We start from the raw sequence: 15,478 nt of genomic DNA on the forward strand, positions 1-15,478 counted from the left end.
CAATATCAGAGCCATGACAATAAACAAACAAGGAATTATCAGAAATGCTGTTAGAAAAGCCAATAGTAGTTGCAAAAGTAGCAAACCGATGATAACAAGCACGAGGAGCCTGTTTGAGGCCATAAAGAGACTTACGAAGAAGACAAACATGATCAGGACGAGTAGAATCACGAAAACCCATAAGCTGATGCATGTAAACATTCTCAGTTAAATGACCATGTAAAAAAGCATTCTTAACATCAAGCTGATGAATAGACCAAGACCTGGAAAGAGCAATACTTAAAACAATGCGAATAGAAGCAGGTTTCACAACCGGACTAAAAGTTTCATCACAATCAATGCCTTCCCTTTGAGATTTACCATCACCAACAAGACGCGCTTTATAGCGCTCAAAAGAGCCATCGGACTTGGTCTTGATACGAAATACCCATAAAGATCGAATGATATTAGCATTAGGAGGACGCGGCACCAAATCCCAAGTATGATTTTCAATTAAAGCATCAAACTCTTCTTTCATTGCTAACTTCCAGTTTGGGTCACGAAGGGCATGTAGAGGAGATGTAGGTAAAGGTGAAAAAGAAACAGATAAAGCTTGAGAGTAGTATTTGGGATTGGGTTTGAAAATACCATGTTTACTCCGCGTAGTTATACCGGTGGATGAGGAAGGAGGAGGGGAGTTGATTGGGCTGCGTGAGGCAGGCCCAATAGAGAAGGAGGAGGAAGAAGGGGGCTGTTGGACTGGGCTGCGTGAGGCAGGCCCAGTTGAGGGGAGGGAGGAGGAGGTGTACGGGATTGGGGTGGGGGGTTCTGGATTTCGGCTGGCTGGGGGGGACTGAATTGGGGTTGGCCCAATAGCAATGGGAGAAGAAGGAGGGGATTGAATGTAGACTGGGTTGCGTGAGGCAGGCCCAGTAGGGGAGAGGGAGGATGGAGATTGAGGATTGGTATTCGGGCCTAACAGAGAAGGAGGCCCAGTAGTTGAAGAGGGTTGGCAGAGAGGAGGCCCAGTAGGGGAGGAAGAGATAAGAGAGGATTGGAGGGGTACTGGGCTGCGTGAGGCAGGCCCAGTAGGAGGGGGAGAAGTAGGGGAGGGAGATAGATGAGTTGGGTTTAGAGAAGAAGTAGGCCCAGAAGGTGGTGTATGGGCTGTTTTGAGCAAATGAAGGGGAATATTAACATCTAAAAATTGGTAGTTTGGAGAAGATGAGGAAGGTGTTTTAGCAAAAGGAAAAATGGCCTCATCAAAAAGAACATGCCGAGATATAATGATTTTACGGGATGAGAGATCATAGCACTTGTAACCCCTATGAGAAGAAGGATATCCTAAAAAGACACATGGAGCGGATCGAGATTGAAGTTTGTGAATAGTAGTAGAAGGAAAAAGGGGAAAACATAGACACCCAAAAACCCGTAGATGAGTATATTTAGGAGACTTACGGTATAGAATATGAGTGGGTGTAAGATTACCAAGAAGTTTAGAAGGAAGAATATTGAGGAGATAAGTGGCCGTGTTTAAGGCGTGAGGCCAAAAAGACGGAGGAAGAGAGGCATGACACAAAAGAGTGCGAATGATATTATTTATGGATCGAATTTTTCGTTCGGATTTGCCATTTTGGGATATGTGTAAGGACAAGAAAAACGAAGTGAAATGCCTCGACTAGTGCAAAATTGACGAAACATATTATTGTCAAATTCACCCCCGTTATCGCATTGGAAAGATTTTATATTAAGCTCAAATTGGGTGTTAATAAAAGTATGAAAATTCACAAACACATCATAAACTTGAGATTTGCGATATAACGGAAAAGTCCACAAAAAATTAGTATAATCTTCAAGAAAAAGAACATAATATTTATATCCCGATGGACTAGAGATAGGAGATGTCCATAAATCACTATGAATAATATCAAAAGGTTTAGAACTCATAGTCATAGAATTAACAAAAGGTAATTGGATGTGTTTTCCTAAAGGACAAGAATGACAAACAAAATGAGGATTTTTATTACATTTAATTAAACTAGAGGAATACAAAGAATTTAAAACCGCATTGCCCGGATGTCCTAAACGGGAATGCCAAATACTGGAGGAAAAAACGGAAAAAGCTGATGATATTGAGGATGAAGGAGTAGCTCCATGTGCGGATGGAAAAGGATAAAGATCACCCGTGCTATTAGATCTCAGGACGATGCTCCCCGTGGCCAAATCCTTCACAAAAAAGCCAAAAGGATCAAATTCAACGGAAACCATATTATCATGAGTGAATTTTCGAACAGAAATGAGATTTTTAATAAGTTTAGGTGCATGTAAGACATTTTTGAGGGAAAGGTATTTTTGGGAAAAAGGAAAAGAAACATGCCCGTGACCAAGAACTGGAATTAAATTACCATTACCGACAACAATAGCATTATTAAATTGATGCTTTAAAGGAAAATAAGGAAGAAGAGTACCTTAAGAACGAGTCATGTGGGATGTGGCACCGGTATCCATATAAAATTGCTCATCCGGAGTCGATAAAGAGAGAGTGTTCATGGCATGATTGATGTCCGTAGGAATATAATTTGAAAAAGTACACTTTTTGATCTATTTTGTTCACGCAAAATTTGATTGTGTCTTCTTGATGTAAGCTCTCCATTTTGTTTCCTTAATTAATCTTTGTCCTGACATCTTAATGGCGACTATCTATTTTAATATAGTGACTTTCTTTTTTAATGTAGTGTTCTTATTTTTGTACTTAAAAATATAGTGACCTTTTTTAATGGCGACTATATATTGTTCTGGGTCTTGTTGGATGGTTACTAGGCTTTGGAAAATATAGTGACCTTTTTTTAATGTAGTCATGTTGAGAGATGCTGAGGTGTGTGGCGTGGTTCTAGGTGTCTGCTGCGTGTTGTTGCTGGCTAATATTGCTTTTAGATGTCTGTTGCGTTTTGTTGTTAGCTAATGTTGCTGTCAGATATTTGTTGCATGCTTTGTTGTTGAGTTATACTCGCAGACTAAGCCCGGTGCCAAAAATTACTTGTTGCTGGTGTGGGTTGCTGCTTCGTGGAGTCTTGATGGTGGCTTCCATGCTTGTTGCATCAGTGCCAAAGATATGCTTTTGCTGTTGTAGGGTGTGAGACTTTATTTCTAATCATTCGTTATGACTTTCTTAGAAAAAGGTATTATGTTATGATTAAAAGTTATTATGTTCATTTTATACCGTATAAAACTATAAATTTGTGAATATACTATGCTCTTGTAACATGATACTATGTTATGATTAAGGTTACTATGTTCATTTTAAAAGTTACAATAAACTGTACAAGACTACAAATTTTTGCACATACCATGCTCTTGTAACATGATACTATGTTATGATTAAAGGTTACTATAACTATGTACATTACTATGTTCACAAGGCTATTAGCTCAAATTGGTAGAGCAATATACATTGTTGCATATGATGCGGGTTCGAATCCCACATAGCCTAATAAATATAAATTTTTTGCTATAGTTTACATAGCCTTATTAATTCATTTTAAAACTATAATTTGCTTATAAATGAAGAGATGGTTAAGATAAGTATAGTTAGTTAAAGTTGACTATTTAGTAAAAGATAGTATGCTCTTATTAAAAGTTACGTATGTTATTGTAAAATTTTTAATATTCTTTGTTCTTGGAAAAAGTTACCATGTTCTTAGTAAAGGATGCTATGATTATATTGAGTTACTATCTACTCATATGTAATTGTGAAAAAACTAACACAAAATTATAATTTGCTTATGTTTAGCGAAGACATGGTCATAATATTACACTAGTGGAAAAAAACGTATTTGCTGCTTATCATTTGCTGCGGTTTTTGTATATTCGCAGCAATAAATAGGAAAAAGAATTGGAAAAAGAAAAGAAACAATTAATTGCTGCGGTTTTACGGTGTGACCGCAGCAAATACTCCATTGCAACATTAATTGCTGCGTTTTTGCTAGTGACCGCAGCAAATAACCCTTACAAAAATACCTTCATTGCTGCGGTTATGAAGGGGATCGCAGCAAATACTGTTACAGCAAAATGAAAATACAGATCAGCAGCATTAATTGCTGCGGTTGAGACTATGGCTCGCAGCAAATAATCGTTGGAAAATAATTAAATGTACACAACAGTTTTACAGTAGCATAAACCCGCCATTTCTTTTTTCACAAAACTCTTCTACAACGACAACGTACACTATGCACTTTGCTTCGTTCTCTCAAACCCATTGAAAAAACGCTTTATCTTCATCTTCCTCTTCATCTGCTTTGTTGCTCTTCTTCATCTTCACAAACTTAACAGCCTTCTTCTTCAAAGTTCTTCATCTTCATCTGCAAACTCGAAAAACGCTGTGTGTTAACAGTTTCTTCAAAGTTCTTCATCTTCTTGGTTCATAAACCCACGAAATTTAATACTTGGGTCTTGTTCATCTTCAAAACCCACGACATTAAGGTATTTTTTTCTCCTTTTAATTTGTTAAGCATTTAAGCTTTGCAAGATATTCATGATAAAACTCAAAAGTTATGGCAACCATTTGTATACTAATTTTGTTTCTCTGTTTTTCGTTGTAGATAACATAACCCACGAAATCAAGGTAAATTATATTTATTTTACTAATTTGCAAGTTCATATCTTTATTGTTTAACATGTAATTTAGTAATGTAGTGAATTTTTGTTTGAATTGTTATTTGCAAATGATATGTACTGTTTTGCTTTTGCTTGTATGCTAGTATCGCAAATCTGGATACTATTTGAGCAAAATTTTACTATTTGTGAATTTTACATTATTCAAGTTTATGTTAATAGTTTGTTAAATATTTGTGTAATTTGTTAAAAATGTGGTTTGCTGTTATAGTTATGTCTTTAACTATTAGAATTAGAATATGATTTTATTAACAATGTAGTGCTTAATATTGAAGTATATGAAGTATAGAATTAGAATATGAAGTATGTATATTTAGGGTTAAATAGATTTGGTATAAATAAGTATATATTTTTTTAGGGTTAAATATGTTAGTTAGAATTAAGTATATATGTTTAAAAGTTGTGTATTAAATTTGTTTTGAATCAATTAATCACACTAATTAGGATGACAAAAGATCGTTCTTGGATGTATGGAAGCATTGAATCGTCGGAATTTATTGATGGCGTATTAGAACTTTGTAGTATTCAGTTGAACATCAAGTTAGGACGGGGGGAGTTGATTTTTATTGCCCATGTGTCAGTTGTAGCAATGTATCAAAGGTAGATAGTGTTGATATCCTTAGGGAGCACATACTTCGACGTGGGTTTAGGCCTCAATATAATGTTTGGGTTTGGCATGGTGAGGAGGGAGTTTACAAAGAGAAAATTGTTGTTGAGGACGTCAATAATGTGGTCGATGTCAATGAGGATGTAGTAGTTCATGTTGATGGGTATGAGACAGATGAAGAGAATGTCGATGAGGATGTGGATCGTGTTGATGAGATGATGGAGGGAGTCGAGGATGAGTTAGGAAAACGTCCTCGTGTTTTTGACTTGTTGACAGAGGCTTCTCAAAAGCCTTTGTACCCTGGATGTACAAAGTTCACCAAACTAACAGCAGTGTTGACAATTTTCAACAATAAGTCAAAGTTCAATTGGAGTGACGCTAGTTTCACAATGTTATTAGAAGCGTTAGGTGAGATGCTTCCTGAGGGAAATGAACTTCCAAAGTCAACATATTATGCCAAAAAGCTCATGTGTCCTTTCGGCTTAGAGTACCAGAAGATTCATGCGTGTCCGAATGATTGTGTGTTGTATCGGAATGAAAACGAGAACTTAGAAGAGTGTCGTAGGTGTGGGTTATTGCGCTACAAGCGTAAAGGGGCTCGGGATGCTAAAGGGCCCCCGGCTAAGGTGTTGTGGTATATTCCAATAATACCTAGATTCAAGCGCTTGTTTTCTATAAAGAAAGATGCGTTAAATTTGAGGTGACATGCAGATAGGGTGAAGAAAGGTCACTTGCTCACACACCTATCTGATTCTCCGGAGTGGAGGAGTATTGATAGGTTGCATAAGACTTTTAGGATGAGGTTCGCAATTTAAGGCTCGGACTGTGTACGAATGGAATGAACCTATTCGGCAATCTTAGTTCTCAACATAGTACTTGGCCGGTACTTTTAGTGATCTATAATTTGCCACCTTGGTTGTGTATGAAGCGTAAGTACATTATGCTTTCACTTCTTATCTCGGGTCTTAAACAACCTAGCAATGACATAGATGTATATCTTGCACCTCTAGTTGAGGATTTGAGAAAGATGTGGAATGAAGGCGTTTCAGTGTTTGATGCATATGCTAATGAGGAGTTCACCTTGCGTGCAATGCTTTTATGCACCGTTAATGATTTTCCGGCATATGGCAATTTATCGGGGTATAAGAACAAAGGGAAGAAAGCATGCCCAATATGTATCGATGACATCGAATCCACGTGGATTCCTAAGTGCAAACACGTATTCATGCACCATCGAAAGTTCCTCCTACGAGACCACTAATATCGTAAGAAGAAGAAGTTGTTCAACGGGGAGGTTGAGGACCGTGTAGCTCGTCGACCGTTGACCAGTTATGAGGTTTATGAACAACTTAAGGGAGTTGAGACTGTATTTGGTAAAATGGGGCAAGTGCAAGGGGGTGAAGACCGATTATGGAAAAAAGAATCAATCTTTTGGAAGCTTCCATATTGGAGAGATCTACAGGTTAGGCATTGTCTTGACGTTATGCATATAGAGAAAAATGTATGCGATGCCATACTCGGGACTCTCATGAACATTCCGGGTAAGACAAAGGATGTTAGGGCCGTGCGAGATTGGTTTGAATGTAAGGGTCTTCGTCCGGAGTTGTGGGCATATGTTAAGGTGTGTAAGAAAAGAAATAGAGCTAACGAAGTTGGTGGCAGTAAGAAGAAGATGAGTAATGACAAAGTTTATTTGCCTCCAGCTTGCTACATATTGTCCAAAGCAGAGAAGCGGACATTTTGTGAGTGTTTGTATGGCATTAAGGTTCTGTCTGGGTACTCATCCAATATGAAGAGATTTGTGAGCCTAAATGGTGAGCTGAAGTTGGGAAGCATGAAATCTCACGATTGCCATGTAATGATGCAAGTGTTCTTACCAATTGCAATCCGTGGAATACTGCCAAAACATGTGAAATATGCTATTACCGAGCTATGTTCGTTCTTCAACACAATTTGTAGTAAAGTTCTTGATCCCCTTAAACTTCATGCACTTCAACTCGACGTGATTGTAATTTTATGCAAGTTTGAGATGTATTTTCCACCTTGTTTCTTTGACATAATGGTTCATCTTATTGTCCATCTCGTTCGTGAGTATGATTTTAAATTTGCGTTTTTTGCATTGGATACTTTTAGTCATATGTCCTTTAACGAACACTGTGCATGTTTTCGACTCATTACAAAAACCTTAAAGCCCGCCTCGCAACACAAAATTTAAAGCGTTGTTGAATGCGTACGTAATATTAATTATTTTACCAATTTGATTTAATTAAGTGTTGTATATATATATATATACATATATATATATATATATATATATATATATATATATATATATATATATATATATATATATATATATATATATATAATATAATATATATATATATATATATATATATATATATATATATATATATATATATATATATATATATATATATATATATATATATATATATATATATAGTATTACATTTCCCATGCGTTTCAGCACAATGAAAAAAGTGCGTGGACAAATGGGATCTACATCCAGAGCCGCATTTCCAAAATGGACAGCAATAAAGGTACACAAACTCGTTTTTATCCGTTTTTGGCACTTTTGCGCATAAAGTAGCTCAAACTTGGTTTGATTTGCACGAAACTTGGCACACACCATTATTTGGTATATATTATTCTGTTGAAGTGGTTAGAATTCAAAATCATTGTCGTATGCTTGAAATTACGTGTTAAGTTGCGATTTTATGCGTTTTTAAGCGTTTTTGGCACTTTTGCGCATAAAGTAGCTCAAACTTTGTTTGTTTTGCACGAAACTTGCCACACAACACTATTTGATATATATTATTGTGTTGAAGTGGTTAGAATGGAAAATCATTGTCATATGCTAGAAATTACGTGTTAAGTTGCGATTTTATGCGTTTTTAAGCGTTTTTGGCACTTTTGCGCATAAAGTAGCTCAAACTTAGTTTGATTTGCACAAACTTGGCACACAACATTATTTGGTATATATTATTGTGTTGAAGTGGTTAGAATTGAAAATCATTGTCGTATGCTAGAAATTACGTATTAAGTTGCGATTTTATGCGTTTATTAAGCGTTTTTGGCACTTTTGCGCATAAAGTAGCTCAAACTTGGTTTGATTTGCGCGAAACTTGACACACAACATTATTTGGTATATATTATTGTGTTAAAGTGGTTAGAATTGAAAATCATAGTCATATGCTAGAAATTACGTGTTAAGTTGCGATTTTATGCGTTTTTTTAGCATTTTTGTCACTTTTGCGCATAAAGTAGCTCAAACTTGGTTTTTTTTTTTTTGCACGAAACTTGGCACACAACACTATTTGTTATATATTATTGTGTTGAAGTGGTTAGAATTGAAAATCCTAGTCATATATTAGAAATTACGTGTTAAGTTGCGATTTTAAGGGTTTTTAAGCGTTTTTGGCACTTTTGCGTATATAGTGAGAATTCTTATTAATCACAAAACTGAATCCATATACATGAGAGACAACCTCTATTTATAGGTTTCTAGCTAGTTAACGGCTATAAACATCACCTGCTATACAATATGCCTCTTAATAAAAAATTAAAAACCAAAACACTTAGCTTGGGCACTGATCAGCACTAATCAGTGACTGGCCCACCTTGCGCTCGTATCCTAGTGAGCTATGTGCACCACATTCATGGTTCTTGGGCTTTGATGGCTTGGTCCATGTATGGAGATCACGTATCCATGGTTGTTTGGCTCCAGGTATCCTTGGTTATGGCTCAAACCACGCGGCAAGGTAGGCTGGTCAGCGGGTAGGCTGTTGTCCTTAACTGCCCTCTTTTGTTGTTTCTTGGTTTGGTATTTTTAATTAGCTCAAACTTGGTTTGATTTGCACGAAACATGGCACACAACATTATTTGATATATATTATTGTGTTGAAGAGGTTAGAATTGAAAATCATTGTCGTATGCTAGAAATTACGTGTTAGGTTGCGATTTTATGCTTTTATTAAGCGTTTTTGGCACTTTTGCGCACAAAGTAGCTCAAACTTGGTTTGATTTGCACGAAACTTGGCACACAAAATTATTTGGTATATATTATTGTATTGAAGTGGTTATAATTGAAAATCATAGTCATATGCTAGAAATTACGTGTTAAGTTGCGATTTTATGCGTTTTAAGCATTTTTGGCACTTTTGCGCATAAAGTAGCTCAAACTTGGTTTGTTTTGCATGAAACTTGACACACAACATTATTTGGTATATATTATTGTGTTGAAGTGGTTAGAATTAAAAATCATTGTCGTATGTTAGAAATTACGTGTTAAGTTGCGATTTTATTCATTTTAAAGCATTTTTGGCACTTTTGCGCATAAAGTAGCTCAAACTTGGTTTGATTTGCACGAAACTTGGCACACAACATTATTTGGTATATATTATTGTGTTGAAGTGGTTAGAATTAAAAATCATTGTCGTATGTTAGAAATTACGTGTTAAGTTGCGATTTTTTGCGTTTATTAAGCGTTTTTGGCACTTTTGTGCATAAAGTAGCTCAAACTTGGTTTTATTTGCGCGAAACTTGGGACACAACATTATTTGGTATATATTATTGTGTTGAAGTGGTTAGAATTGAAAATCATTTTCGTATGCTAGAAATTACGTGTTAAGTTGCAATTTTAAGGGTTTTTAAGCGTTTTTGGCACTTTTGCGCATAGAGTAGCTCAAACTTGGTTTGTTTTGCACGAAATTTGGCGCACAACACTATTTGGTATATATTATTGTGTTGAAGTGGTTAGAATTGAAAATCATAGTCATATGCCAGAAATTACGTGTTAAGTTGCGATTTTAAGGGTTTTTAAGCATTTTTAGCACTTTTGCGCATAAAGTAGCTCAAACTTGGTTTGTTTTGCACGAAATTTGGCACACAACACTAATTGGTATATATATTATTTTTTTGAAGTGGTTAGTATTGAAAATCATAGTCATATGCTAGAAACTACGTATTAAGTGGCGATTTTATGCGTTTTAAAGCATTTTTGGCACTAACATCTATTTTCTCTTAGTGCTTTCAACAACCTTCTAGTTCCGTTGATTGCGGCTACTACACGCTGAAGTACATGGAAGATATTATAAAATCCGTGAAGGATTTTGGAGTCGAAAATATAGATGCCGTAAGTATTTGTTACATTCTTAAATTATTATTATTGGTAAAATCTAATGTTTATTAATCTTTTAATTTTATACTATATTATAGGTTTTATCCGACATTCCGAGGGAAACACGCCCTCTGAGAAGTGGAGAGATGCGCGAATTATAAGACAAGATTTCCGCGTATATATCTTGCTAATTTTTGTTTTTGATAAATTGTAATTAGTATAGATTTTTTAGGACTTTAATGTATATATTATATATATATATATATATATATATATATATATATATATATATATATATATATATATATATATATATATATATATATATATATATATATATATATGTACGTACATAATATTATATTATATATACGATCGAGAGTTTATTATTACAAAGAGATCATTGGTGATTATTTGTGATTATCATTGGATTATTATTGGATTAATCATTGTTATTACATTGTACATTATTATTGGATTATTATTAGAATAAAACGAGAAAAGAAAAAAAAATTCCAAGTATTTGCTGCGGTCAACACAAAACCGCAGCAAATAAGGAGGAGTATTTGCTGCGGTTTGGGGCTGACAGCAGCAAATACTCCTCCTTATTTGCTGCGGTTTTGTGTTGACCGCAACAAATAATGCCTTTTTTGCTGCGGTTTTCAACCGCAACATTTAAAATAGGCCATTTGCTGCTATCCCTATTGCTTGGGGCCAAAACCGCAGCAAATAATGGCCAAAAAACCGCAGCAAATGAGGTTTTTTTCCACTTGTGTTAGATGATTATTTTTGCCAAATGCAAATAATAGCCTATGTAGGATTTGAACCTACACCCTCCATATAATGAAGAACAGAGTGCTCTGCCGATTGAGCTAATAGGCTTATATGTGTCATATAAAGATTACTATAAGTAATAACAAAGTCATTATGACATATAATATTGCGTCAAAAATTAACACCATGTATAATATGTTATGATTAAAGGTTACTATGATTATTTACTGTCTCCTCATATGATTATAATGAAGTTTTGTTGAATTTCACTATTCAGTACAAGATACCATGTTCATTTCAGAAGTTATTATGTTCTAGAAATGTCAATGAGATACTATGTTCTTAGAAAAAGATTATATGTTAGAAATAAAGTTTACTGTGATTATGTATAGCAACTGTCTTCTCTTAATCTTATATAGAACATAGTAACTTTTAAAATGAACATCGTAACCTTTAATCATAACATAGTAACATTTGCTAAGAACATAGTAACCGTTAATCATAACAAAGTATCATATTACAAGAGCATTGTAACCGCCTCGAATTATGAAGGCAAACACTAACTGGAATTTAGTATTAATCAAGCGGAAGCTTACTTTTGCCAACACAATTAAGGGGTTACTTAAAGGTCAAACCAATATCCAAGCAATATAACGGAAGTCTTAACTGTCCAAAATATAGGAAAATTACAACCAAATCGAAATAAGTCCAAAGTTCGAATTACATCCTTAAAATAGTCTAAATCTAAACTAATAGTCTCTCAAATACAATAAAGAGATCTAAACAAAAGGGGAGTCATACTCCAACTCGGGTTCAACTTCCGCTCACACATCCATTCTCCGTCGAGGCGCCATAGGGGTTTACTCTAAAAACAAAACCATTGGAAAAACATACAAAGCATAGTATCAGCAAAAAGGTCGAGTATAAAGACACTGGTGTCCGTCAAACAAGTTATTAAAATCTTTTTTTTTATTTGAGTAAATGCATTTTGAAATATGCTTTTTCATTTGATAAATCATATTATGATTCAAATCCAGTTCAATGGCTCTATAGTAATTTCAAATTTTCATTTTTCATCATAAATCATAAGATCTCAATAGATCCAAATCAATTTCAAACTCATATCATAAGTTTACATGGGTACTCTGTGAGTCATCCTGTGACTCGTTTGGTAGTCGGTCTACCGTCCGCGACATGTCCGGCAAGTGTAACACAATGGTATTGTGAACAATACGCGCTCAGCATTGGTGAGCCGTTTAATCATGCACACAACATTTGCTGTGGCATATGTACCCGCCATTTAGGCTAAAACATTTTTTTGTACATAATATACATCTTGTAATTTTAATAGCATTTGAAAGTCAAAAATATTAATTTTTCCATATGATAAACATCTTTTATTTGCACACAACAAAACATACTTTATTTGCGACATAACAAAATCAAATCATAATATTTTCCACATGGGTAAAACATGCTTAGCATAATTATATCATTAAACATAACCTTTGTATTATATTGGGGCATCACTAGCATGTATGGAAATGCATCGTAACAAAAAGTAATTAAAGTTCAATACGATTTTTTTTAAGGAAACTACTAAAATATTTCGTTTCAATCCTTCTTAAAGTAAATATAACTTAAAAGGGTTTTGAAATTCATTCAAAAGAACTAGAATATGATTCATAAGTCTATAAAATCATTACGACAGAAGATTTCATAAAACACTATTTTTCTTAAATACGAGATAGTTTTGCCGGTAATAAAATCGATAATTGATTTACAAAGTACATATTAATTCTCCAACAAGACCCAAATAAATGAAGTCATTATAATACCTTATTTAAAATGAATTTAAGGTTGTCCCATCAGATTATAATTGGTTATGCGAATGTATAACGATCTTACAATTATTTTCGACTATTTGGGTATTTACCGTTATTTAAATGGTGTCTTAAATCCGTAAAATTTATAAACCATCTAATTTAAACTTAATTTATACTATGAGGCAGTAGGTTATTAATATAATTATAAAATTTTTTTTAAAATAGGTCTATTTTTACCCAAATTTAATTAACAATATTATACTTTTTAATAAATAAACATTTTCTATTAATTTGATAAATTAGTAAATAATTAATAATTTATTTTATAAAATTATACCAAAATTCCAGAAGTCATATAACATGTTTATTAGGCCATTTGAACTTATAAAACTCATGTATGATTTTTTTATTATTTTGTATTGACATTTTATCGATAAATAGAATAAAATAGGTTTAAAATTATTTGAGTCCGAATAAAATATTATAAAAATTATATGATATTCCAGAAGCTATTTTAAGGGGTATAAAATCATGTGGGGTATTTTTAATAATTAATATCGTTATTTTACCGATAAACTGAATAAAATTTATTTAAGTCCATATATGGTCACGAAAATCCATATAAATTTTTGAACATGTATCTACTGTTTATATAAGTGTCTCATAAAATTTTCATGTCCAAAAGACGTCAATTAGTATTTATTTTATCTTTTACCGTTTTCAAACTTACCGATTATTAATAACCGAGTAAAAATTATTAAGGTCCTTAAATGTCAACGAAACATTCCCAAACTTTTACCAATTTTACCTACTATCCATATGAGTATGTGATAAAAATTTCAAGTCCATATGTCTTTGTTTGGTAATTATTTTATATTTTACCATTTTACAATTTACCGTTAAACAATTTAACGATTATTCAAAAATTATAAAAAAAATTCCAAACTAAATATATTCTGGCCAAATCTTGTTTGAGATATTATAATATGTTTTTATTAATTATTTTTGATGATGAAGAGTTCATGTAATACCATGTTTTATAATAAGAGTATTTAACACCTTAAAATCCATTAAAATATCAATTTAACGAATAATCTCAACAAAAAGTATCTAAGAAATTTTCTTAACATATAGCTATTGGAAATTTCTTTTAAAATTAATTTCAAATATTTTCAAATTCATATAATCATTTTCATCACAATAACTTTCACAAAGTAGTGTTAAACATGTCGTTAAATATACAATAATTTATAACATCAACATGCATGATGCCCACAATAATAATACATGTAATAAATTATTCCATACTCAAATTTATCATTTTCACATCATTTTTCAAGATTTAAGAACTTCACTTTGGGAATTTATTTATTTTTTAAAAAAAACAAGTTTATACACAAACTTTCCCAACTTGTTCTTAAATCCTTTAAAAATCACCCCATGTGACATACCTCGACTCCAAGCCTATATAATTATTCTGTAAGCTCCTACGCGTTCTTAGAAGTGGTTCTAACTTCGGTTCCTTGCCCTTCAAGCCTCAACTCCAACTCTTCAACTAAACATATTGCATTCATCCAAAAATCAATAATAATTTTTGGATTTCTAACATGTACTTAACTTTTTCTAGTTAGAGTTGTTAGACGAATACTTGTGATGATTTTAATATATTTGGAATATACTTATTATGTTGAGCAACATACTTAGTTAAATCCCATAATTTTATTTGAATCCTTTAAGTAACAAAATTTATGTTTGTAGAAATACATCTTCTTACTTTCTATTATGGCCTATTTTTATAGATTTATAAATGATGATTTTCTTAGTTTAGAGACAAAATACTCATTTTATAATGATCTTAGTTTATAGAAAGATTCATGTAAAAAAATATTTTACATGAACAAGTTTTAACAAAAATTAGTGGAATAAAGAAATGAACATAACTTACTCTATACTTGGTGGATTTCTTCAAGTTTGGTGTCTATGGAAAGCTCTTAAGATGAAGATTATTTTTATGGGAGATTTGAGTTTATAAACATAAATTTTCAGAAGTTTTAGATGGGCTTTTGAAGAAGATTTGATGAGAAAAGAAGGTGTTTTTGCTAGGAATTGTAAGATTGAACTTCAACTATGCTTATGGATGAAATAAGGAGTAAAATGAAGAGTGAAAGAAGGTTGATGGAGCTGAAAATGTGAACATCAAATATGTCTTGATTTATTATGTTTGCATGCTTGTTATGATGGTGTTTTTGGGTAAGAACAATAGGGGCTTTGGGTAGAGAGTTTGGTGGAGTGTGCAAGTGAGTTTTGGGGCTAAAAGAGGGCTAGTATGGCAGCTAGGGGCTGCTGTTTTGGGGCTGATTTGAGGTGATTTATATCCTCAATTTGGTCTAATACGGTGTAAGAAAGGTTTATCTAAGATAGTTTAAGGTTTGGGTAAAAATTGTTGTACATGTAACAAGTTATGTAACTTGTACTTCA

The sequence above is a fragment of the Amaranthus tricolor genome, chromosome 9 (assembly GCF_026212465.1).
Source record: "Amaranthus tricolor cultivar Red isolate AtriRed21 chromosome 9, ASM2621246v1, whole genome shotgun sequence".
Lineage (NCBI taxonomy): Eukaryota > Viridiplantae > Streptophyta > Magnoliopsida > Caryophyllales > Amaranthaceae > Amaranthus > Amaranthus tricolor.